Source organism: Sprattus sprattus (genome assembly GCF_963457725.1).
Source record: "Sprattus sprattus genome assembly, chromosome: 5".
In the NCBI taxonomy this organism is placed as follows: Eukaryota; Metazoa; Chordata; class Actinopteri; order Clupeiformes; family Clupeidae; genus Sprattus; species Sprattus sprattus.
In genome coordinates, this window is record NC_137924.1 from 2,204,642 (window position 1) to 2,232,479 (window position 27,838).

General features: G+C 39.6%; 1 long non-coding RNA gene across 1 annotated transcript; it reads left to right on the forward strand.

Annotated features, from left to right (window-relative positions):
- Nucleotides 1–2,876: 2,876 nt before the first annotated feature.
- On the forward strand, nt 2,877–5,440 carry LOC308366303. Its single transcript, XR_013968680.1, has 5 exons — nt 2,877–2,912; nt 3,248–3,344; nt 3,589–3,736; nt 5,034–5,161; nt 5,277–5,440. It is a non-coding gene; the product is annotated as an uncharacterized lncRNA (long non-coding RNA).
- The last annotated feature ends 22,398 nt before the right edge of the window (nt 5,441–27,838 follow it).

Below are 27,838 nucleotides of genomic sequence, written 5' to 3' on the forward strand. Positions count from 1 at the left end.
ATAGGATGCAGCAGGTGAAACTAGAATGCGTTTCGTGACGAACTGCGAGAGTGTGCTTGCTCTGTGACAGAGAGAACAAGTGCCTATGAATTAACATGTATTTACATCTACTCAATCAGTGTAGTGGGGCCTTCTTCCAATATATTTTAGCAAGCAACCAAGCTCAACCATTATATTTTGGCTCCACTGACGTTTAGACATATGAGGGTATCTCAGAGTTTCGTTATACTGACTTAGTGAGCTAAGTGAATTGTTGAAATTGCTATCTTGGTAAAAGGAAACATCTCTGCAACAATATTGGAATGAATGCGGTTACATAGCCAGCTTTACTTAAAGTTTATTGTAAGAGAGGCCTATATGTTAGACTTAATGCAGTTAGAGATAGACTGTAGGTCTAGTATCAAACGTAAGCAACACTTTTACTGTATAGATAGAGAGCACGTGTATCACATTGGTTTATAGTCTGTCAAATTAGTTCTAGTTATTGGTGTTCGTTGGCATAAAAAGTTAGTCTTCTCTTATAAGCCTACACTGTAAAAAAAAAAATGTAATAAAACAGAATTTTACTGTTTATTTTACAGTTTTTTTCTGTATTTTTAAAATACCATTCATTTTACAAAAAGAAACTGTGATTTTACATGACAAATGTAAAATAACATGAAATCACTGTAAATGTAAAAACACAGAATATTTCTGTTGTTTTACACAGAAAAAACCCATTAGAAATACGTATATTTACTGTTGTAACACGGGTAGATGAAATCAAGCATTCTGATTGGTTGAGAGTGAGTCACTCAAAAATATCGAAACTGAACAAAGATGGCGGCGTGTAGCCTGTTAGTGGGAAATATTTGATGTGAATTAAGCTATCTACACGACTTTTTATACGTCTACATTGACTCGGTTAGTTGTTTATGTGCAACACGGATGGTGTACAGTATTGGTGGTCTTAACTGAAGCTCTCAAATATTATTTTAGGTTGCTGATTTCGCGTAGACCAAAACTCCATTAAGACACATAGTAGCTTAAGCTAGCTAGCCTCTCTGCTAAAAGTATACCGTTAGCATACAGATTATGCTCTCATACATAGACATATACATGTGTTATGTCTATGCTCTCATACGCCTCCCGCATTGAGGCCGATGTAGGGTCTGCGCGCGCCCAAATAGAACATTCTTGCACTGGTTACCACGGAGTTTCAACACTGACAAGACACACGACAGCAGAAGACTAAAGGTAAATGTCTTTGTACTTTAATTGAGTTCTCAAAAATAAAAAGCTTAATACCCTGGCATTGTATTTGACGATGAAAGGCTCATTGTGTATAGGTTGTCGTGCTGTCATGTTGGTGTGCTGAATGGGGGCCGTAATGTGAGTGTAGCCAACACCATATGAGGCTCTGGCTAACTTTGACTAGCTAGCTTGCACTGACAACCTTCAGTTCGTAGTCGTTAGGTAATGTAAGCCATAGTAGCTAGCTAAGGTAACATGTACAGTTCAAGTTAGCTAGCTAGCCAACCTGGATAATTTAATCTGTAAAATTGGTTGGCATTTTGTATTTGCTATTGAAAACATGCAGAGTGAGAGAAAGTAAAAACCTGGCTAGTAACATATTGCGTTTTCTAATGACGAAGGCTCTTTTAAGCACATATCATAGATACTCTTTTGCCATAGCTTTAAGGCTAGCTATTTAGCATATCGTGTTGGCTAGTTTGCTCCATTTTATATTATAACCATAGAGCAGGGGCAACGCCAGTGATGGAAATCAGTTTTCCCCAAACCCTTTTCTCTCGAAGCACAATCTATGTATTCTATGGGGAAAAAAGTCTCACGGCACACCAGCATTACATGTTATTGTGTTGTTTGGTTGTGAAATGCCTTTTAAGTTTAGTTTGTTCGAGTTGCCCCCCCCCCCCCCACACACACACAGACAAGGCACAATGGAATCGGGAGCAATCTCCTGTGAACTTGAATGCATAGCTTGAGTATTGGTCATTGTATTGTCTGTTCCTGACCTGCTACATTTTCTTTTTCTGTTCAATTCTACAACAGAGTAACCGGCCTTGAACGGTTCAAATAAAACACAGTTCGGTAAGATTTAATTACTCAAATACGGCACTATCTATCAATCTAATTTTGCTACATGGTTTGATAAGCTAGCAAAACAATGGCAATGGTAGATGTGGCTGTCTGTTTTTTTTTTTTTTTTTTTTTACTGTAGTGAATAATGACTAAAACCTTGTTTTTCTTCTCTTTATCAGCAAATGGAGGCTAGCTTTAAAAAAATACTGGCATCTATCTACCTAGATGGCAGAGAGATCTGCAAGATAGTTTACCACCTGCGAAGGAATTACTTGATGAATGAAAATCTCAAGATGGCCTACCTTCTGAAGTGTATATATAGATTGATTTCTCATGTATAATGCCGACTTCAATGAGTTTATTGATACAGATCGTAACACAGACATCAACGAACTTGATACATTTCAGTTGTTTTTTTCTGGTCAGGTTCTGAGCTAGCGGATGCAGAAATTCAACTGATATGTCCGGTAAGTCTGTAAGATAAGAAAACTTTGGTTGAATAGTTGTTGCTAATTTTTTAAGTAATTGTGCAGTCCTGTTGAAAATATGTGTTTTAAATGTTTGTTTAGGGATTTTAAACTGCACCAATGGCTCATACATTTTTGCTTTGGTTTGTGTTTTTCTCCAGCCTCCTCCCCTGCCAAGACAGACACATTTTCTACCTTCCCATGACAGGCTGGACGACAGTGGATTGGAGTACTCAAAGTACTAATTCAATCAAAAGCTCCAAACATACTCACAGAATATGAGAAATTTGGTACCATATGCACAAAAAACAGGGTGCTACTTGTGAGGGTTGCTGTCAGCAATCTTGAGGAGAGATGAGGATTGTAAGTTGACGACACTGTCAAAGTGTGAGATTCAAAAGTATTGACAGTGGAGTGGAAGTTGTTCTTATATATCTCATACTTAAAATTAATATTTTAGTCAATACATGTGAAGTGTGAGTACAACTGATGGCAATACATGTTTCTAATTGAAGAGTTCACGTGCAAAAACTTAAAAATGTAGGTATGATATAAAGGGAAATATTCTCAGTGCCTACTATACGATAATCATGCCAGCTGTGTTTTTTCCAATTTACCACAAAAAAGGTCAGGTGGACTTCTGAACTCTTCAATGTGTGTTTAGAGATGGTTTGGTTGATGCTGTCTGTTATTTTCAGTTACCCATCCAGTGATGACAAGGTGCGTCTTGACAAGAATGTTGTCACCACGTTTCCTAAATTGAGTGTCAAAATCCAGGAACACAATGAGGGATATGTAAGTGAAAAAAAAATGATGTTTACCTTCCCACCCCACATTTTACTGATGTACCAAATGTTTATTGTTTCAGAAATAAGGGCCATTGTATTTTTGGTATTATTGACTGATACCTCATGTCCACTCTCTACCTTCAACCCATGAAAAGGAACACTTACCCCCCCCCCCCCCAATATCTCAGTAAATATAGCCTGTAAATTCAAATGAATAAATTGGATTGAATATTTATCTTTGTACATCTTAGTTCGACTTCGATAGCCAGTTTGAGGGGAAAGCTGATCTTTTCCTTCGCAAATGGCAGATGAACATCATCCCTAAGCTAATGAAGGTTGCTGCGTTGGAGTTGTCTGAGGATCTGGAAAATCCTTCAACCACCAGGAACAACAGTGATGGTATGTTGGTTCGCATTCAGAAAGATAGGGGGGAAATGCACTTATAACTTGTATGCAATGTTTAATAACTGAAGCCAGTTTAATTGTTCAAGATGACTTAAAGTGCATATGACACCTCAATACTATTTTTTTTTTAAAAATAGAACGAAGGTGGTATTTCACAATCGATATATATATGTTGAGGAAAAATATACACATTTGACTTGTTAAAATCATCATTTGAATGCAGCGCCACTGAGCTACCGACTTCCCAAGCGACTCACTACCACCCTGCGTTAAAAAACTTAAATTACTTAAACGGAGGTACTCTGTTGCACTTGGTCGCCATTTTTCCTGACAGAAAACACATTTTCTCAGGGAGCCACCGGCTATTTCTTAAGGATCAGTTGTAAATATGCCTTCACGGTGTGTTGCAGCATATTGCTCGAACGTCAGTTCCCATTCTTTTAGCCTTTTCAAATTTCCAAAAGACGAGGAAGTACGCGAGAAGTGGGTGCAGAATGTGTGTCGCACAAGAGTGCCTTCTCCAGCAAGCTTGAAATGACAACTAAAGTAATTTGCTGTGAAGTAATGCTGGAAGCATTGCTCTCTATCCATTAAATAGGGAATGTATTTCACGTATTTAGAATGGCTGACCTAACAAACAACAGCTGTGAAAGAGCTAAGAGACTGGAGGCAAACGGTACATCTGCCTCAATGAGGGGGGCGTTATACTTATTAGCAGCGAGGCTAGCTAGCTACTATGTCATCACTGTCAGAACTCGGCTCTTCTGCTGGCTCGTCTTCCAGATACGGCTCAATGCTCACAATCACCTTTACAAACTGATCCGGATCGAAGTCTTCCTCAATCTCATCTCTGCTTGAGTCTGTTGCAGAAAATTGCTCAAAATTGCTGAATTCTTCAACCTCCATCGCTAGTTGTGTGGCGTGGGAACGAATGAGGTCTACCGCCAGGTGACCCTGTGATGTCAGTGGTGGTAGACTTCATTCGTTCCCACACCACACAGCTATCGATGGAGGGTGAAGAATTCAGCAATTTTGAGCAATTTTCTGCCACAGACTTCAGGTTTCAGGTAAGCCGGCACTGCTTGCTGAAGAGCGTCGCGAAAACCACACTTTGAAATCGTGTACAAACCTAATTTTTCAATCATCGGGTTTACACATGACTTCAAAGTACAATGTTTTATGTATAGTCTTGATAATTATATGCCGTTTACCTTTTTTTTTTAGGTGTCATATGCACTTTAACCTTGTGTAATGGTAGATATCTAATTTGGATTCTAATATTTTCATGTAGACATGCTTTGCTTCAAAGCACTTCAGATGCTCATACACCTTCTTCCACCAATGCCATCAGGACGAGGGGCTGGATGGAGTCGCTGCAGTGTTAAATCAGCCATTTCCTACCTCATGGACTTTGTGCAAGTATGTTTGTGTCTTATGACTTATTGGTTGCATCACTGAACCTCCTGATGTTGTGTTGTGGTCTCCTCCCCATGCTGGTTTAATAATGTAGTAATTCAAACGTTTTGTGTTACAGCCTAGAACGAGCATTTCATCATTGCTTGAGAATCCTGATTCATCGAGAGGCCACCAGCCTAGCATTGTGTGCATTGGACACCCAAGCGGAGCTGCCCAGCAGTAGCTGATCGTCGCAAGAAGTGACAAGATTGCTATGCCACTTGGAGATGAAGGGCTGATGTATTGGGCCTTATTGAAAAAAAAAACATTTACATTTGCAGTCGAGTTGGAAATTATATTAGAAGATATCAAGAGTCTGTGGATTTTTGTTTAGTTTTTTTTTTTACTTTTTTTCTTTCATTTCCAATTCAGTTGAATTTGTTTTTGTTTGTTTCAGAACCAGTTGCTGTATGGTTACCTGTTAGTTATTTTTTATATATATACAGAATAAAAATACAGAGAATGGGAAATTGTAGTTGTTCTTGTTCAGCTTAGTCTTGTTCAAACACAATTCATTTAAGCCCCTTTTCCGACTGGCCAAAAACTGGTTTAAACCATTTAAAATTAAAATAATTAGTGTTATTAGGTGAGTATAGTTTTTTTTTAAGTTGAAAGTGCTTTAAATATTAATTTTTTTTAACTAGTTTTTAAAGATAAATCAAATTATTGTTGTATACTATTATATTACATCTCATAAAAAATTATATACAGGATTTTTAAACAAATAATGCCATTAAAACCAACTAATAACAGCACATTTCTGTAAATGTAAGCATTATTACTCGTATAACAATGTTAATCTACCATCTTCATGGGTAATTTAATTTAACAGCACATTTCTGTGATTATGAGACCAATAAATGGATTTAGTGTGTGAACAAGTGATAGAGAGAGGCATATTCTCAAAGGCTGAAAGATCAGGTAAGTGACTATACACTAAAAATTATAATAAACGGTAATTTTCTGGCAGCTGGGGCGCCAGAAAAAATACCGTAAAATAACATTAAATTACAACATTTTCACATTTTAAAACAATTAAATGACCTAGAAAAATGGAAAATAAATGTTGTATTACGAATAATGTTCGTAATATAACGTTTATTTACCGTTTTTCTAGGTCATTTAATTGTTTTAAAATGTGAAAATGTTGTTATTTAATGTTAAAAAACCTGAAAATAAGGGAAAATCTTGGTAAAATTACAACTAAAAACTGTATTTTAATTACGGGAAATAACCGTATTTCTACGGTACAGTAATTTTCTGTTATTTTACGGTATTTTTCTGGCACCCCAGCTGCCGGAAAAAAACAGTTTTTTTACGATTTTTTTTTTTACAGTGTAGGTAGTACATCTGATTAGAGCTAGCAACCATGAATTGCAGATTAAGGGGTCCCCTATCTCAGTGTTCATTTTGGCAGTTTTTTTTAGATTCAGTCTTAAGACAAAAATGCATATTAGTTTTAGTCACATTTAGTCATAGTTAGTGTGCTTGCCCGAAGGGAAGCACAGTATTGTTATCGTCAAGTTTTCTTTATTAGTGTGCTTGCCCGAAGGGAAGCACAGTATTGTTATCGTCAAGTTTTCTTTATTCTCCCCGTTTTTCTTGCAGCTAACTACTCCTCGCCCGATTGAGCTAGAGACGCCATTCAAACACCAAAACGTCCGGCCCGATCCGGTGCAGGTTGCTATGACTTTTCGTGGCGGTACTCCTTGCCACTCCTTTTTTATTCCTCTTTTTCATCACCTTTTTCTGTCATTGACTAACATGGTGGAAGGTTGAGCCATTGTGACGTCACCCACTCTGAGATAGGAGAAGGCGAAGCTCTCTTTAATGCCATAAAAATCATGCTAATCGAAAACCGGTTAGATAGAGAGTGCAAAATATTAAAACGAATGTAGTGGCAACAGTTTCAGGTACAGTTTATACACCCGCTCTAACAGTGTTAACCAGTATGTGAGTAACGTGGGTTTTATTAAGGCATAGCGTGTGTAATGTGTAGCTATTTCATTCCGTTTGTTAACCTTTCCGGCTGTCTGTATACCAGCAGCAGAGCGGAGCATTTTACTCCCATGCCATCTCGGAATGAAATAGCTACACAATACACAAGCTATGCTTTAATAAAACTCACGTTTTACGAGACACCAACAGAGGCAAAACCGACAAGTCTTACCATTGAAGATCTTTGACGTTCGTTCTGAAACTACATACAGCCATCCAGGTTAATCCATGTGAAGAACGAGAGTTGCATCAATCATATTTCATTAAAACTTCACACTCCTTACATTGGACATGTCCACCAGCCTAATTAGAATCTACATTGTCTACTGAGCAGAAATATCTCCATACAGTAGATTTCCCTTCGTTTAGTATCATTTTAAACTTTCCAGATGACTGTATTGCCCCCGCTCGTCAAGTGATACGTGTCCAAAAACAAGGCTCCTTTGTCTGGATAGCCAGAGCTAGCATAACTGCCATTGAAATCCAATGGTAATGCTACCTAGCTAGGTATGCTAACTGTCGGTATCCATCATTAACTCGTTAATCGTTAACCATCATGTCACTGGCTTTAATTTAAGAATGGCATGTTAGTAGTACATTTAGTAGTACATTTAATATCAGTACACTTGATTCATTACTGCTGATGTGTTACTTATATATGTTACTTATTAGCAGCTAGCTACCTAGCTAGCCACTGTGTTCCGATGTGTTTTCAGTTAGCGTTAGCGGCAAGCTAGCTGCTGTAATAGTTGAGTTGAGCTTCAGTTAAGACGCTGCGTACCGTACTTCATCATCACATTCGATTATTTATTACAAACAAATTCGAATTCAGCTGTAGGCATGAGATCTGTATCTTGGAGACTAATTGCATCCACAATGTAAGTACTGCAAGCTAGACTACTATGCAGTTGACACAACACAGGAGGTCCCTGGGCCTGAGAAGGGAAGGGAATGAGTTTAATGTGGCTATAATATGGAATTTTAAATGTGCCTAAAACTAGACTAAATTGTAATGAGTTAATTAAGTGAATGAATTTTAAATGTGCCTAAAACTAGACTAAATTGTAATGAGTTTTCGAAAACTAGACTGAAACTAAGAAGGATAACTATGACTAAATGTGACTAAAACTAATATGCATTTTTGTCTTAAGACTGAATCTAAAAATAGCTGCCAAAATGAACACTGAGATAGGGGACCCCTTAATCTGCAATTCATGGTTGCTAGCTCTAATCAATGATGTACTACCTAGGCTTATAAGAGAAGACAAACTTTTTATGCCAACGAACACCAATAACTACAACTAATTTGACAGACTATAAACCAATGTGATACACGTGCTCTCTATCTATACAGTAAAATTGTTGCTTACGTTAGATACTAGACCTACAGTCTAACTCTTAGTGCATTAAGTCTAACAAGCTATATCTTACAATACACTTTAAGTAAAGCTGACTATGTAACCGCATTCATTCCAATATTGTTGCAAAGATGTTTCCTTTTACCAAGATAACAATTTCAACAATTCACTTAGCTCAGTAAGTCAGTATAACGAAACTCTGGAACTATTATGACTATGACCACAGAAAACACAGTACTATACAGATTTTGTTCTCAGATATCAGTCTGTGAGGCCCCTCAACAACATATGCGCACTCGGCCACTGCACTGCAGAGCAAGCACACTCTCGCAGTTCGTTCACAAAACGCATTCTAGTTAGTGTGCTTGCCCGAAGGGAAGCACAGTATTGTTATCGTCAAGTTTTCTTTATTAGTGTGCTTGCCCGAAGGGAAGCACAGTATTGTTATCGTTAAGTTTTCTTTATTTATTCTGCCCGATTTTCTTGCAGCTAACTACTCCTCGCCCGTTTGAGATAGAGACGCCATTCAAACACCGAAATGTCCGGCTCGATCCGGTGCAACCTGCTATGACTTTTCGTGGCGGTACTACTTGCCACTCCTTTTTTATTCCTCTTTTTCATCCCCTTTTTTCTCCATAGACTTGCATGGCAGAGCTCCCTGCCATTATGACATCATAATAGGGTCATTAAACTGGCTTGCAGCTGTGCTTCTCACTGACACCTCCGCCAAATCCAAGGAACCGCATTTTCTCTGTCCCTCTCAATTCAACTTTGAAAAAGAAAAAGAGGAACCGTATTTCTCTGTCCCTCTCAATTCAACTTTGAGAAAGAATAAGAGGACCTGCAGTTTCTAACCTAGCTACCGTATTTCCACTTCCTTAAGGTGAGTTGAATGGCAGCATTTTCAGTGTACTGACTGAAATTTTAATGGAAACTGATAGTTAGCCGTAGCAGCTAACATATAAATTAACGTTACGTTAACGTTGGAGACGCCATTTTCCTTAATTCAAGTTGTGAAGTAAACCTTTGAAGTAATTCATGAATTTAGTTGTGTATAAAGTGAGCTAAGGCTTGTATTCCCACTACGGTAACGTTAGCTGTGTTAAGCAGAGCTATCCTAGCTGTGTTAAGCAGCTGTAACATCTGAGTACGGGGCTAAAGGCTAACTAACACTACGTAACGGGAGTATCCACTGGCAGTTTCAGCTAGCCGTAACGGGGGATCATTTTCCTTAATTCAAGTTGTTAAGTAAACATGTGAAGTAATTCATGAATTTAGTTGTGTGGATATAGTGAGCTAAGGCTTGTATTCCTACTACGGTAACGTGAGCTATCCTAGCTGTGCGGGGCTATGCAAAAGTTGCTTATACTGAAAGAATGGTTAACTTGTTGTGGCCGATAGCGTGAGTTAACATTAACATTAAAGAGGTTTTTCATGGTTGCTAGCTCTAATCAGATGTACTATAGGCTTATAAGAGAAGACTAACTTTTTATGCCAAAGAACACCAATAACTAGAACTAATTTGACAGACTATAAACCAATGTGATACACGTGCTCTCTAGCTATACAGTAAAAGTGTTGCTTACGTTTGATACTAGACCTACAGTCTAACTCTAACTGCATTAAGTCTAACATATAGGCCTATCTTACAATAAACTTTAAGTAAAGCTGGCTATGTAACCGCATTCATTCCAATATTGTTGCAGAGATGTTTCCTTTTACCAAGATAGCAATTTCAACAATTCACTTAGCTCAGTAAGTCAGTATAACGAAACTCTGAGATACCCTCATATGTCTAAACGTCAGTGGAGCCAAAATATAATGGTTGAGCTTGGTTGCTTGCTAAAATATATTGGAAGAAGGCCCCACTACACTGATTGAGTAGATGTAAATACATGTTAATTCATAGGCACTTGTTCTCTCTGTCACAGAGCAAGCACACTCTCGCAGTTCGTTCACGAAACGCATTCTAGTTAGTGTGCTTGCCCGAAGGGAAGCACAGTATTGTTATCGTCAAGTTTTCTTTATTAGTGTGCTTGCCCGAAGGGAAGCACAGTATTGTTATCGTCAAGTTTTCTTTATTTATTTATTTATTCTCCCCGTTTTTCTTGCAGCTAACTCCTCCTCGCCCGTTTGAGCTAGAGACGCCATTCAAGCACCAAAACGTCCGGCCCGATCCGGTGCAGGTTGCTATGACTTTTCGTGGCGATACTCTTTGCCACTCCTTTTTTATCCCTCTTTTTCATCCCCTTTTTCTCTCATTGACTAACATGGGGAAGGTTGAGCCATTGTGACGTCACGCACTCTAGCCAACTGACATTAGATCAGTTGACATAGGAGAAGCTCTCTTAAATGCCAGAAGTGGTTAGATAGAGAGTGCAAAATATTAAAACGAATGTAGTGGCAACAGTTTCAGGTACAGTTTATACACCCGCTCTAACAGTGTTAACCAGTATGTGAGTAACGTGGGTTTTATTAAGGCATAGCGTGTGTAATGTGTAGCTATTTCATTCCGTTTGTTAACCTTTCCGGCTGTCTGTATACCAGCAGCAGAGCGGAGCATTTCACTCCCCTGCAATCTCGGAATGAAATAGCTACACAATACACACGCTATGCTTTAATAAAATTCACGTTTTACGAGACACCAACAGAGGCACAACCGACAAGTCTTACCATTGAAGATCTTTGACGTTCGGTCTGAAACTTCATCCAGCCATCCAGGTTAATCCAAGTTGTTATGGAGAACGACAGTTGCATCAATCATATTTCATTAAAACTTCACACTTCTTACATTGGACATATCCACCAGCCTAATTAGAATCGGCATTGTCTACTGAGCAGAAAATTCTCCATACAGTAGATTTCCCTTCGTTTAGTATCATTTTAAACTTTCCAGATGACTGTATTGCCCTCGCTCGTCAAGTGATACGTGTCCAGAAACAAGGCTCCTTTGACTGGATAGCCAGAGCTAGCATAACTGCCATTGAAATCCAATGGTAATGCTACCTAGCTAGGTATGCTAATTGTCGGTATCCATCGTTAACTCGTTAATCGTTAACCATCATGTCACTGGCTTTAATTTAAGAATGGCATGTTAGTAGTACATTTAGTAGTACATTTAATATCAGTACACTTGATTCATTACTGCTGATGTGTTACTTATATATGTTACTTATTAGCAGCTAGCTACCTAGCTAGCCACTGTGTTCCGATGTGTTTTCAGTTAGCGTTAGCGGCAAGCTAGCTGCTGTAATAGTTGAGTTGAGCTTCAGTTAAGACGCTGCGTACCGTACTTCATCATCACATTCGATTATTTATTACAAACAAATTCGAATTCAGCTGTAGGCATGAGATCTGTATCTTGGAGACTAATTGCATTCACAATGTAAGTACTGCAAGCTAGACTACTATGCAGTTGACACAACACAGGAGGTCCCTGGGCCTGAGAAGGGAAGGGAATGAGTTTAATGTGGATAATTAATTCACTTAGCTCAGTAAGTCAGTATAACGAAACTCTGAGATACCCTCATATGTCTAAACGTCAGTGGAGCCAAAATATAATGGTTGAGCTTGGTGGCTTGCTAAAATATATTGGAAGAAGGCCCCACTACACTGATTGAGTAGATGTAAATACATGTTAATTCATAGGCACTTGTTCTCTCTGTCACAGAGCAAGCACACTCTCGCAGTTCGTTCACGAAACGCATTCTAGTTTATTCCGTACGTTTTTCTTGCAGCTAACTACTCCTCGCCTGATTGAGCTAGAGACGCCATTCAAACACCAAAACGTCCGGCCCGATCCGGTGCAAGCTGCTATGACTTTTCGTGGCGATACTCTTTGCCACTCCTTTTTTATTCCTTTTTTTCATCCCCTTTTTCTCTCATCGACTAACATGGGGAAGGTTGAGCCATTGTGACGTCACCCACTAAGGCGAAGCTTTGTATTCTCCTGTAACGGCAGTTGACGGCCAGCGACGACCAGCATACAATCATGGATATAAACACTAGAAATGCTGTTGCTGAACTTCATCTACACACCTGATTTAATTCTTTAAGCCTTATTGGACATATTTTTATCTTAAAAGCTATATATATTTGTATTTAACTATTTTGAGAAATGATAACGTTATTACGTGATGTGCCTTCGCTGCAGAACAGGATGGTATAAGAGAAAGAGAGCGGAGATTCTCCTAAGTAGCTGGCTAATGTAGCCATCCCATTTAAGCTATTCATATTACCGCTAAGCTATTTGTGACATTGGTAATTATACAGTATAATTTGTTACATTTCACTCTCAATTTTTCCCGCTACAAACTGCTTAGTATTCCACTTTGTAGCCTTCTCTAATCACTCGATTACCTCAGCCAGCCAGATTGGCAAAATGACAGCACCAAGAGGTCCACGTATGTTAACCCTGGAGAGAGCAGTAGTGCTTTGCCAAATTGAGCCAGAGATTTTCGAGTCGAATGACAACGAAACTAATGTAAGTTGTAAAATGAATGTTGATGGATAACAACCTAAATCTGAGCCATAGTTGCCAACTCTGGCATCTACAACATTTCTTATTAGCTAATAGCCTACACATAGCCTCTTACTCTATAAAACATTAAAGCAAATATGGCGATTATTATTTACCTTATCTGCTGGTAACCATAGAAGATCGTGAAGTAGGCCTACTAGTGATTTGAGTCCAAGCCCATATGTATTGTAGATGAGGTAATCCACTTGGTGCTAAGCACATCAAAACTCCAGTCAAAACGATGGTCTGTCGACAACGCAGATTTCGCTAATATGTTTATCCTACTTGTAACTTGTTGGTTGCTAGAAAGCTCTCTGAACATATGACCGGTCTTACTATACTGTTAGTACACAGAGTATTCCTATTTTATGGACTGCATGGCTTATGAACAAAGCTCATGTAAAGTGACATTTCTAGTAACGTAATCTTGGAATGTGGCCTGGCTCATGTCGCTGTCATTCTTCCACACTGTCAGTGGACGAGCGTTGGCTCACTGTAGATTCACTTTGTTTGCGTTATTTCAGTGTAGTATTTATTTATATATTTAATTTTGCAATTAGGCTATATAGGCTGTCAAAAAGGTGTTGTATCGCTATGGCAGGGTTACATGAAGTAAATATGAATGTAATAGACTACTTTGTGCTACTGAATAATGCAGCTGAGATAATAAAGTCTTTGGAAGATGTTTTGTGTCATGTCTATAGGTTTATGTCTGTAAATGTGAAATGGTTAGTGGTAGGCCTACATCTCATGGCATTTCAATATATTTCTAGTTTAGTGAGCTACACTTTAGATATTTTCTGAGAGTCTTCGAGTTTAGCTGCCCCCTCCTTATATGGATAAAACATATAACAAGCCAGACATCACTGTTGAGAGAAAACTGCATTAAGTCTAACATATAGGCCTATCTTACAATAAACTTTAAGTAAAGCTGGCTATGTAACCGCATTCATTCCAATATTGTTGCAGAGATGTTTCCTTTTACCAAGATAACAATTTCAACAATTCACTTAGCTCAGTAAGTCAGTATAACGAAACTCTGGAACTATTAGGCTATGACCAAATGTAACACACTAGACCCTTTCACAATAAACAAGCAAACAAACAAACAAAAACAGAACAACAAAGATACCCTCATATGTCTAAACGTCAGTGGAGCCAAAATATAATGGTTGAGCTTGGTTGCTTGCTAAAATATATTGGAAGAAGGCCCCACTACACTGATTGAGTAGATGTAAATACATGTTAATTCATTGGCACTTGTTCTCTCTGTCACAGAGCAAGCACACTCTCGCAGTTCGTTCACGAAACGCATTCTAGTTAGTGTGCTTGCCCGAAGGGAAGCACAGTATTGTTATCGTCAAGTTTTCTTTATTAGTGTGCTTGCCCGAAGGGAAGCACAGTATTGTTATCGTCAAGTTTTCTTTATTTATTTATTTATTCTCCCCGTTTTTCTTGCAGCTAACTCCTCCTCGCCCGTTTGAGCTAGAGAGGCCATTCAAACACCAAAATGTCCGGCCCGATCCGGTGCAGGTTGCTATGACTTTTCGTGGCGATACTCTTTGCCACTCCTTTTTTATCCCTCTTTTTCATCCCCTTTTTCTCTCATTGACTAACATGGGGAAGGTTGAGCCATTGTGACGTCACGCACTCTAGCCAACTGACATTAGATCAGTTGACATAGGAGAAGCTCTCTTAAATGCCAGAAGTGGTTAGATAGAGAGTGCAAAATATTAAAACGAATGTAGTGGCAACAGTTTCAGGTACAGTTTATACACCCGCTCTAACAGTGTTAACCAGTATGTGAGTAACGTGGGTTTTATTAAGGCATAGCGTGTGTAATGTGTAGCTATTTCATTCCGTTTGTTAACCTTTCCGGCTGTCTGTATACCAGCAGCAGAGCGGAGCATTTCACTCCCCTGCAATCTCGGAATGAAATAGCTACACAATACACACGCTATGCTTTAATAAAATTCACGTTTTACGAGACACCAACAGAGGCACAACCGACAAGTCTTACCATTGAAGATCTTTGACGTTCGGTCTGAAACTTCATCCAGCCATCCAGGTTAATCCAAGTTGTTATGGAGAACGACAGTTGCATCAATCATATTTCATTAAAACTTCACACTTCTTACATTGGACATATCCACCAGCCTAATTAGAATCTGCATTGTCTACTGAGCAGAAAATTCTCCATACAGTAGATTTCCCTTCGTTTAGTATCATTTTAAACTTTCCAGATGACTGTATTGCCCTCGCTCGTCAAGTGATACGTGTCCAGAAACAAGGCTCCTTTGACTGGATAGCCAGAGCTAGCATAACTGCCATTGAAATCCAATGGTAATGCTACCTAGCTAGGTATGCTAATTGTCGGTATCCATCGTTAACTCGCTAATCGTTAACCATCATGTCACTGGCTTTAATTTAAGAATGGCATGTTAGTAGTACATTTAGTAGTACATTTAATATCAGTACACTTGATTCATTACTGCTGATGTGTTACTTATATATGTTACTTATTAGCAGCTAGCTACCTAGCTAGCCACTGTGTTCCGATGTGTTTTCAGTTAGCGTTAGCGTTAGCGTTAGCGGCAAGCTAGCTGGTGTAAAAGTTGAGTTGAGCTTCAGTTAAGACGCTGCGTACCGTACTTCATCATCACATTCGATTATTTATTACAAACAAATTCGAATTCAGCTGTAGGCATGAGACCTGTATCTTGGAGACTAATTGCATCCACAATGTAAGTACTGCAAGCTAGACTACTATGCAGTTGACACAACACAGGAGGTCCCTGGGCCTGAGAAGGGAAGGGAATGAGTTTAATGTGGCTATAATATGGAATTTTAAATGTGCCTAAAACTAGACTAAATTGTAATGAGTTTTCGAAAACTAGACTGAAACTAAGAAGGATAACTATGACTAAATGTGACTAAAACTAATATGCATTTTTGTCTTAAGACTGAATCTAAAAATAGCTGCCAAAATGAACACTGAGATAGGGGACCCCTTAATCTGCAATTCATGGTTGCTAGCTCTAATCAGATGTACTACCTAGGCTTATAAGAGAAGACTAACTTTGTATGGCAACGAACACCAATAACTAGAACTAATTTGACAGACTATAAACCAATGTGATACACGTGCTCTCTATCTATACAGTAAAAGTGTTGCTTACGTTTGATACTACACCTACAGACTAACTCTAACTGCATTAAGTCTAACATATAGGCCTATCTTACAATAAACTTTAAGTAAAGCTGGCTATGTAACCGCATTCATTCTAATATTGTTGCAGAGATGTTTCCTTTTACCAAGATAGCAATTTCAACAATTCACTTAGCTCAGTAAGTCAGTATAACGAAACTCTGAGATACCCTCATATGTCTAAACGTCAGTGGAGCCAAAATATAATGGTTGAGCTTGGTTGCTTGCTAAAATATATTGGAAGAAGGCCCCACTACACTGATTGAGTAGATGTAAATACATGTTAATTCATAGGCACTTGTTCTCTCTGTCACAGAGCAAGCACACTCTCGCAGTTCGTTCACGAAACGCATTCTAGTTTATTTATTTATTTATTCCGTACGTTTTTCTTGCAGCTAACTACTCCTCGCCCGATTGAGCTAGAGACGCCATTCAAACACCAAAACATCCGGCCCGATCCGGTGCAAGCTGCTATGACTTTTCGTGGCGGTACTCCTTGTCACTCCTTTTTTATTCAATTTTTTCATCCCCTTTTTCTCTCATTGACTAACATGGGGAAGGTTGAGCCATTGTGACGTCACCCGCTCTATCAGTCGTTCTCCATTCAACTGTAGGAATATGAAGAGACACCTTCCAGGGCTCTACAGTGCGAGTATTTCACTCGCATAAATAGGTACGTGCAAACTTGAAAAATAATTTACAAGCACAGTGTGCGAGTGACAGACAGTTGTCAATACGGCGCCAAAAAGTGAAGCATTCCATTGATTTCACATGGAAACAACTGACAGGGTCGCGACTCCAGGGTTTTCGACGGGACCTGCGACGGGACCAACAGCAGCAGCAGCATAATCATCATCTGGATTTACTGACATTTTCGGTATATATAAACACATAATATCAATTGGTAACTGGTGTGTTGTATCCTGTTTATGTCTGATACTTTATAAACATTTATGTTTTACGTTAACTTATTACACTAGGCAGCAGTATTGTGAAGTAGAGCTAGAAATGGCTTTGCTAGCTCCCATATTGTAGCTCACACCAGCAACTGCTCAATTTAGGACAGAAAGGAGTTTGGTAAATTAGCTTGTAACTGTCAATGATAACTAGTTATTAGAATATATTAGCCAACGTTAAGTTGACTTCAAAGGGGCAGTCGAGTGTTTAGGTTGTGTCAGCTAGCTTGGAAAGCTAGCTAATAATTTTTGATTGAAGCTTCACGTTAGCCTCTGTAAACGTTTAGCTAGCTAACGTTAGCTAACTATGAGGTAGCATATCCCAAGTAACTTGTTGTGACCGATAGCGTGAGTTAACATTAACCCGTGTCCTGGGAGTAATGATTCATGAGAGACCTTGAATCATTAGGTTAACTGAAAAACGTTTGAGGATGTACACACAGCGTAGCTGTTGTAGTGTGCTCAGTTTTCGAAAACTAGACTGAAACTAAGAAGGATAACTAGAATGCGTTTCGTGAACGAACTGCGAGAGTGTGCTTGCTCTGTTGCGGCCATGACCGAGAGAACAAGTGCCTTGGAATTGGGGCAGGTGTCAGCTCTCCAGCTCTCCCTGCTGGATGAGCATGCACAAATGAGTATGCACAAATGAGTATGCATGAGTGAGTATGCATGAGTGAGTAAACATGAGTGAGTATGCACAAGTGAGTATGCATGAGTGAGTATGCATGAGTGAGTATGCATGAGTGAGTATGCATGAGTGAGTATGCATGAGTGAGTATGCATGAGTGAGTAAACATGAGTGAGTATGCACGAGTGAGTAAACATGAGTGAGTATGCATGAGTGAGTATGCATGAGTGAGTAAACATGAGTGAGTACGCATGAGTGAGTACGCATGAGTGAGTAAACATGAGTGAGTAAACATGAGTGAGTATGCATGAGTAAGTATGCATGAGTGAGTATGCACGAGTGAGTATGCATGAGTGAGTATGCATGAGTGAGTATGCACGAGTGAGTAAACATGAGTGAGTATGCATGAGTGAGTAGAGCCCTGGTATGGAAGGTGTCTCTTAATATTCCTAGTTATACAGTTGAATGGAGAGGGACAGAGAGAGAAGAGGAACCGTGCGCTGGTGTCAGTGAGAGTTGTCAGTGAATCACAGGTGCAAGCCAGTTTAATGAGCCTATTATGATGTCATAATGCCTCAAAGTTCTGCCATGCAAGTCTATGGAGAAAAAAGGTGATGGAAAAAGAGGAATAAAAAAGGAGTGGCAAGGAGTACCGCCACGAAAAGTCATAGCAACCTGCACCGGATCGGGCCTGACGTTTTGGTGTTTGAATGGCGTCTCTAGCTCAATCGGGCGAGGAGTAGTTAGCTGCAAGAAAAACTACTAGAATAAAAAAAATAGTAAAAAACGAAGAACAATAGTGTGCTTCCCTTCGGGCAAGCACACTAACTATGACTAAATGTGACTAAAACTAATATGCACTGAATCTAAAATAGCTGCTGAATCTAAAATAGCTGCCAAAATGAACACTGAGATGTATTAATTTTGGCAGCTATTTTAGATTCAGTCTTAAGACAAAAATGCATATTAGTTTTAGTCACATTTAGTCATAGTTATCCTTCTTAGTTTCAGAAGAGGTTTTTCATGGTTGCTAGCTCTAATCAGATGTACTATAGGCTTATAAGAGAAGACTAACTTTTTATGCCAACGAACACCAATAACTAGAACTAATTTGACAGACTATAAACCAATGTGATACACGTGCTCTCTAGCTATACAGTAAAAGTGTTGCTTACGTTTGATACTAGACCTACAGTCTAACTCTAACTGCATTAAGTCTAACATATAGGCCTATCTTACAATAAACTTTAAGTAAAGCTGGCTATGTAACCGCATTCATTCCAATATTGTTGCAGAGATGTTTCCTTTTACCAAGATAACAATTTCAACAATTCACTTAGCTCAGTAAGTCAGTATAACGAGACTCTGGAACTATTAGGCTATGACCAAATGTAACACACTAGACCCTTTCACAATAAACAAGCAAACAAACAAACAAAAACAGAACAACAAAGATACCCTCATATGTCTAAACGTCAGTGGAGCCAAAATATAATGGTTGAGCTTGGTTGCTTGCTAAAATATATTGGAAGAAGGCCCCACTACACTGATTGAGTAGATGTAAATACATGTTAATTCATTGGCACTTGTTCTCTCTGTCACAGAGCAAGCACACTCTCGCAGTTCGTTCACGAAACGCATTCTAGTTTATTTATTTATTTATTCCGTACGTTTTTCTTGCAGCTAACTACTCCTCGCCCGATTGAGCTAGAGACGCCATTCAAACACCAAAACGTCCGGCCCGATCCGGTGCAAGCTGCTATGACTTTTCGTGGCGGTACCCCTTGCCACTCCTTTTTTATTCCTATTTTTCATCCCCTTTTTTCTCCATAGACTTGCATGGCAGAGCGCTCTGCCATTATGACATCATAATAGGGTCATTAAACTGGCTTGCAGCTGTGCTTCTCACTGACACCTCCGCCAAATCCAAGGAACCGCATTTTCTCTGTCCCTCTCAATTCAACTTTGAGAAAGAATAAGAGTAACTACAGTTTCTAACCTAGCTACCGTATTTCCACTTCGTTAAGGTGAGTTGAATGGCAGCATTTTCAGTGTACTGACTGAAATTTTAATGGAAACTGATAGTTAGCCGTAGCAGCTAACATATAAATTAACGTTACGTTAACGTTGGAGACGACATTTTCCGTAATTCAAGTTGTGAAGTAAACCTTTGAAGTAATTCATGAATTTAGTTGTGTGGATATAGTGAACTAAGGCTTGTATTCCCACTACGGTAACGTTAGCTGTGTTAAGCATAGCTATCCTAGCTGTGTTAAGCAGCTGTAACATCTGAGTACGGGGCTAAAGGCTAACTAACACTACGTAACGGGAGTATCCACTGGCAGTTTCAGATAGCCGTAACGGGGGATAATTTTCCTTAATTCAAGTTGTTAAGTAAACCTGTGAAGTAATTCATGAATTTAGTTGTGTGGTCAAGTGAGCTAAGGCTTGTATTCCTACTACGGTAACGTGAGCTATCCTAGCTGTGCGGGGCTATGCAAAGGTTGCTTATACTGAAAGAATGGTTAACTTGTTGTGGCCGATAGCGTGAGTTAACATTAACCCGTGTCCTGGGAGTAATGATTCATGAGAGACCTTGGGGAGACACGCGAAGAAATTGTTAGTTGGCAACTTTTGGTTTTCGTTGGGTGGCCGTGGAAGGAGAAAAGTCATTTTTTAAAGTGACTGCAGCTGTTGGCTTGCGCTGCGAGGGAATCGCGCTGTGCATAATTGGGCAATTGAGTACAGGTGTTCGTAAACAGGGTGGAAAGGGGTAGGTTAGACCAGCAACGTGAATAACCCAATCCAATATGGGGTGGATGAATATGTTAGATTTTGAGGAGCATAAGAGGCTTCTGAAAATGCAGGCGGAATTGGAGAACGGGATGCAGCTGAAAATAAATATGCTAACTGAGATGGACGCATTGGGGAGAGAAAAAGAACGTCTATTTAAAATCGTAAAACTGAGATTAAGGCAAGGAATGGTTGAACAGGATTATTCCATTTTGCAAAAAGAGCAGTTAAGATTAGTTGCCCAAGGAAAGGTGACGGAAGACGATCTCATTCGTGGGGAGCGATTGGTTAAGGGAAATCCTTATGAGGGTGTGTCGGAGGTAAAGGCCATACAGAGGGATCTTTCTGAAACAACGACGTTGAATGAGAAAATAAAAGTGGAAAACCAGAAGCTGCTTGCTCGAATTGCAGAAGCATCTGAGAAGTTGTCAGCCAGAGAACATGAAGCAAAAAGTCGTGAGAATAGGTTGCAACTTCAGCTCAATGAGGCATTCAATTTGAATCATTATTTGACGGCACAGATTGACGACCAGAAGGCTGAAATGGTGGAACAAGAAGAACGGATTAAGGAAATACAGAAAGAGAAAGAAAGTCTATCTGAAATATTCCCACAGCTGCAGATGGATTATGAGGCTGAATTGAAGGAAAGAGACAAAGCTCTGGGTGAACTAAATAAGTTGGTAAAGAGGAATGGACAAGAAACCATTAGCCTCAACGAAAAAGTAAGACTCTTAAGAGATGACAAATGTTTATTGAAAAAAAAGCTGGATAAGAGCAGGAAGAGGTGGGGGCTTTAAAAGCAGAGCAAGACAGCATTTTGAGTGCAATGATGGACATTATCCACAGGCCTGCGGACTATGAGAACCTCAGGATGGATGACGAGGGGCAGACTGGGATATTGAATGAAGAAGGAGAGAAGCTGGACGGCGCAGAGAAATGTAAAGATGATTTGACCAAACATCTGCAAACTGCCATCCAGCAGCATGAGCAGTGTGCTTCGGAGAGAGAGGACCTGATGGTTCGACTGAACATTCAGCAGACCAACGTCGGGCAGCTGGAGGCTCAAGCTTTTGGGATTAACAAAGTGAAAAGGGCACGAGAAAAGGACCATTTGGCTACAGTTAAGGAGATGGACGAAGTCCAGGATCGGCCGCACAAACAGGAGCAGCATCTCCAGCAGACTGCACAGTTTTGCAAGGATGCTCAGCAGAGCGCTCTCATGGACATAGAGTTGGACTATGGGCGCCTGGTTGAAGGGATCAAGCTAGCAGAGAAAGACACTCCGATGGAGGATATGAAAACGCAGCTATGGACTCAGAGAGAGGAATTTCTGGAGGGCGAGGCCCAGTTTCGGGTGGAGAATGGCCTGACTAAACTGTTCCACAGTGGTTTTACACCTCACAACGGAAAAGGAACTTTTGCATGGACTATTGCGTTGGCCCACACTCCAGATGTGCGGATGGGTTTGGCTGTGAAATTGTGCTGGCATGTTTAATTAATTTATCTCCTCTCCTGTCTCCTCCCCTGTCCCTCTTAAACTGCTTTTCCAGGGCCAGGAATTGCTGAGGGACAAATAGGTTGTATGACTGGTGAGCTGGATGAATGGTGAGCGTGTGAGTGGAAAGGTGAATTGGATGGAATAGGTGAATAGGATGTATTGTATTATTGTAAATATGGGTTTTGGATAGTGCAGAATCCCACTTAGGTGGGCTTCTGTCTTAAGGGGGGGGATGTTACGACCCTGGCGGGTCTAGGCCCCGCCCTATGACATTGCATGCCTGTTCTGTCTCTGTCTCTACAGGAGCTAATTAGAAACAGGTGTACAGCAGGTGATTGTGAACAGGTGGACCCCATGATTGGCTGGGCTACAAAAGGCCTGATCAGTCTGCAGTCAAGGAGAGCGTTGGATGAGAGCGTTGGATGGAGAGTTGGATGAGAGTCATTGGATTGGGTTATCGTTGGATTTGGAATAGAGATAGAGATTTGTATTGTCGTTGGTTTTGGTTTTGGGATCGTCGTTGGTATTGCTTTATCTTTGTTTATATTACCATTTAACTGAATTCACATCACATCTTTTGTTTCTCTTCATAACACTGACATTCACCACACGTTTGCTATAATTATTAGATACTATATATATATATCTGTAACCATTAATAAATACTTATATTATATTATCATAAATTCTGCGTGGTCTCCCCTTTATGTTTCGTGTATCGAGCTGTGCACGTCACAAGTCCAACTAGTTTAGCTTTCAATGTTTTAAATTTTTTTATTAAGGTTACTTTTCACTTTTATACTTTAAGTACATTTTAGAGCCTGTACTTTTTTACTTTTACTTGAGTAAAGAGGTTAAGTCGATACTTCAACTTTTACCAGAGTATTTTTAAACTCCAGTATCAATACTTCTACTTGAGTAACAAATGTGTTTACTTGTGACACCACTGTCAATGGTGTATATTCTCTGTATTCTTGTTACTCGTTACGTTCTCGTCGTTAATGTTACGTGATTGTTTTTTCTGTGTTTTCTGCGTGTTCCTAGTGTTCATTATTAATTCATAACGTTTCTTGTGTTGCCGACCTCCGACTGTATATCGACTATTCTCCTACCTATGCCCTGTTTGGATTGGTTTGCCTGCTCTTGGACTGCCTGCCTGTGTACCGAACCCTGCTAGCAAAGCGTTTACCCTTATATTTACTCTGTTCTGAGTTGTGCGTTTGAGTTCAGCACGTCACCCGCAATCCGTCATAAGTTTCATATGCATGTTTTTACTGAAGGAATCAGAATTAAAGGTTTGGAGTTAATAATGATATACCATAGTCAACACTGCATGAAATGTGGGATTTACCACAGCCTTCGACCCTGTGTATTGCCTTAGAAGCCCACATTGGTGTGAACCACCCATTGGTGTGAAATAATAATATATAAGTTAGGAACATTACACATAGCCTAAGTTAAAACGTTTAAACACATACCACCATAAACATGTGAGATAATTCGACAAGAGATATTGAAAGACAGCTAACTCACTGCTTCGTCAAATAAGACAGATCAACTATATAATATACATCTGGAAACCACTTACAGATTCCGATTAGCTAAATTTGCGTCTGGACGGAAAGGTGTTATCTTTCCCCATCCCACCCATGCTAAGCCATTTCTAGCATAACCTGCAATCTACCGTGGAAAACAGAAGGCAGGCGATTTTTGTATCAGTTCTCACCACACAACGACGTCTCATCTTTGCTCCTTGAATGCCGATATGTAATGGTATGGTGTTATTGAAACTTACTACGTGTAAAAAAAGACTAGAAATTGAACGGTTTTTATTCAAGTCTAAAGTTTCTAATGTTGCCTCGGGCGCCGTTAAGTGAACATAGGCTAATTAAAACTTCACATAAGTCCACTAAACAATTCCGAATTCCCACGCTCCAGTAACAGAAGAAAAATACCCCAGAGGAGGGATGAATGGTAAACCAGTGACTTTCTCGCACCGACGTGGCTAAGCGGTTAGACACAGGTACACAGTACCATTAACATGAAAGGCGCAGGTTCGAAGCTTGCGAAGCTCGCGTAAGATTTCAAAATCTACCTGAAAAGACACAGGTTAGATGTTCACGAGTGGCAAACATGTCCCAAGTTGCGAAATGACTATCTCAATATCAGAGTAAGCCGGACTCTGTATAATTACATGCCAAAAGTTAATCTTAAGAACATTACAGAGAGGAAGCTCCGGAATATGAGTGGAATAGCCTCGAAAGTACATTGTAACCCTCGAACTCTGAAAATGAAAGGCAAAGCAAGAATTGTGATAACCCCAAAATCAAAACCCTGAAGACAGAACTCTGAAAACGGAAGGCAAATCAAGAAATGTGATAACCCCGGAGCAAAACCCTGAAGACAGAATATTAATTAAATTATTATCGAGTACATTTTAATTTCGTTTTTATGGGGCAATGGCTGTAAATGGGAGGGGATACGTTTTGTCAGTTGAAAGCTGACCAATAGACAGAATCTCATTCCGTCTCATCACAAGACGTTTTAAATCAATTCCTTGTCGTTTTCAACCAATGGCTGCAGCAGGGTGTGTGTGGCTAGACTGCTGACCGTCAATATTCTAATAAGAGCCTTTCACACCTCTGTCAGCGGGAGGTGAGAAGTAACACATCGCTCCCCTCTCCCCTCTTCTGTATGCGGGAAATTCCGTTAATTTGCGGCAGACGGAAATTTCAGGGGAATGCCCGCTATCAACCAGGAATGCTTATCATTCGCGGCAGTATCACAGCGTTTACGGGCCCTATAATCTTGATTTTCGTGCAGTGCAATGATTCAATGCATCTTAGTTTTTATTGCTGTTTTATTTGGACTTTCCGGAGCATTTTTGGTATTCTGTAAGATGACTCTGAGCTGAGGGAGGTGTGACCAGGGCCAGAGTTGAATCATTTCTAATTTAACTGGCTAGCTCGCTACACCAAAACTAACGTTGATATAATTACTCAAATTTCAATGTCATGATACAAAGAAAATGACGCGAATTGCGAGACAGCTGAACTTGCGCTATGTTTTGCTAAAGATAGCCTGATGACAGTTTTGAATGAATGGCAATAACAAGGAATGTCACATGTCACTGGCTAGCTAGCGTTAGCGTTAGCAAGATTAGATACAATCCATTTGCTAAAGTTGGCAACATAATCCTTGGATTTTCACCAGTACTCCTCACTTGTTGACAAAGTTGCCGTGTTTGTCTTCCTTAATCGGTGTGCTATGTAACAAGTAAGATATTTGTAGTGTTGATGCACTACCTGGTGCCCTCAATGGCCCTCAATATTTAAATGTAGTCTTTTTTTGGTATAATGTTTAAAAAAAATGGAGATATTATTTTTGTACAGGGACGTGCAGTCATAGGAGGCAGGGGAGGCAGAGCCTCACCTATCATTTTGAAAAGTAAAAAAAAAATATATTAAAAAAATATATTTTTTTAAATTATAATAATCATATATATTTATGTATTATAAAATAAATATTCATACTTCTCTAGCTATAAGTGTTACGAGTGTCATTTCTGCATGATTCCGATCATTTCGAGCATTTTTATTATCAAAATCGCTGAATTTGAGCATTTCCGGTTCCCAGGGACAGTAGACGTGCCGTGTACTGAGGCAAATGCATTGCTGTCTATGGACAGCTGAACCAGTGCTTCAGTAGGGATTGCGCAATCACTCCAAACTGGGTTTTATGCATGCGTGCGCAAGCGCAGAACCTTTGAGTTGAGCTCAAAATGCATTGAAAAATATTGCTTACTGAGGCAGGCAGTAGCACTGATTCAGTAAAGGGGGCGAGCGAGAGCGCAATTCTCGGGTATATAGTCTTACGTTGGACTTGTCTTCTTCTACACACTTCTACTTGACCTTGACGGCGAAAATGGAAGATTGCATTGCTAACCTGAAGCAGTTCTCAAAACTGGACTTTCAGTCCAAACAAGAAATGATTGATAACAGTGCTGGAGCTAAAAGGTTTGCTTCAAACGACGGGACAGAAAGTATTGGAGTGTTTCACGTTTCCCAACGGGACAACATATTCGTGCGAAACACGGACCTCGCTAAGAAAAATGCCTTGAAGTTGTGAGCAGAATAGTTGCTATTCCTGAGCTAAACTACTGACTGCATTCGCTCAAGAAGAGGAGGGAAATCGCGGGAGAAGACAACGGATTTCCACTGAACTATACGGACATTCGTGAGTGGATTACGTTTGTTTCACCTCTAATTGACGGTTACGAGCTCCAACAAAAGTGCACCAACTTTAAATTATACTGGTCAGTAGAACATTTTGGTATTGTGTGCTATGTCTGCGGTGTTTAACTGTTTGCTTGTGAATATGTTGTGTTAATAAATATGCAATTGTTTTTGTCTGAACTGCGAATTCAAAACTCTGTCCGAGTCATTTAAATTAGCATCCCAAAACCGTAGTTATAATGTCCCTAGACAAAATAAAATGAGCCACATCATTGGTGGGAGGAATACATACGCTCGCTTGATACTATTAATATCTTATTTGACAGGGTGTAAAAGTTCAATTAGCACACCGGTTGTACGTTTAGCTGTAAGCCTTGTAAAAGTTAGGTTAACAAGTCAGTTAAGTATTGAGCCGCATAACTTCTTATAATAAAAAAAAAACGATCGTTTAAAAGTAATAGTATTAGACAATGAAACATAACGTTTTTTCAGTCCTGGTCAGATGATTTTAAACCATATGCATATTTACATGTATGATGTATACATTTACATTTTTTTTTAAACAACTAGAGATCGGAATGACGTAATCACTTCCGGTTTCTGTGCCTCATCAGCTAGGAACCTCACCGCACGTCACTGTTTTTGTATATACCCGCCTCTGTAAAAAATGTATAGAACTATGTGACAGGGAGTAGGAAGACTTTCAATGATATGGTACATCTTTTCTTCTTAACTCCACTTAAGAGCCCGGGGCAATTCTGGCATTCATGAAAGTTTGTTTATCTGGGATTCATTCTTGGCTGAGAACAGGATTTAAGGATGTACCTTTCTCCTTGGCACCTTTCTCTTCTTCCTTTCTTTCTTTTCTTTTTGAATTTCACCCTGGATGGCTTTTGCCTCTTCATAGTTTCTTTTGTAGATGTTGCTTGGACACACACACTCAAACCATACCCCTCAATGTGCGAGCATGTTCTGACATCACCAAGGAGGTACGTACCCCTTCTTTTTGGCTTATTTTCCCCCTATGTTAGATTTATTTTTTTATTGTCAAAATATTGGCTGGAGATATAGAAGGGGGCGCAAAAAACTGTGCCCAGTCCAAAAAAAAAATGATGTCGTCTGTAGGAAAGACCAGGCCTGGGTGTGAAATACCCGGCCAGGTCAGATTATATGATTATACTCAGAGGGCATATATACTGAAAAGTTTCAGTGGTTGATTAGAAGAGGCTTAGATGAAGCCTTGAGTGAAACCTCTGTCTCTGTTTCCCTTGGTTGCGCACCATTGAACTAGTTAAACCTGTTTCCTGAACTGATAATAACTCAGACTGTGAGTTACCAAATATACCAAATACATGGCATCAAAATGACCATCAATGCTTCATATGCATGTTGTTACTGAGCCTAGATATAGTCCCTGGAGCTTGCCCTGTTTGTAGGGCAAGCCTGAT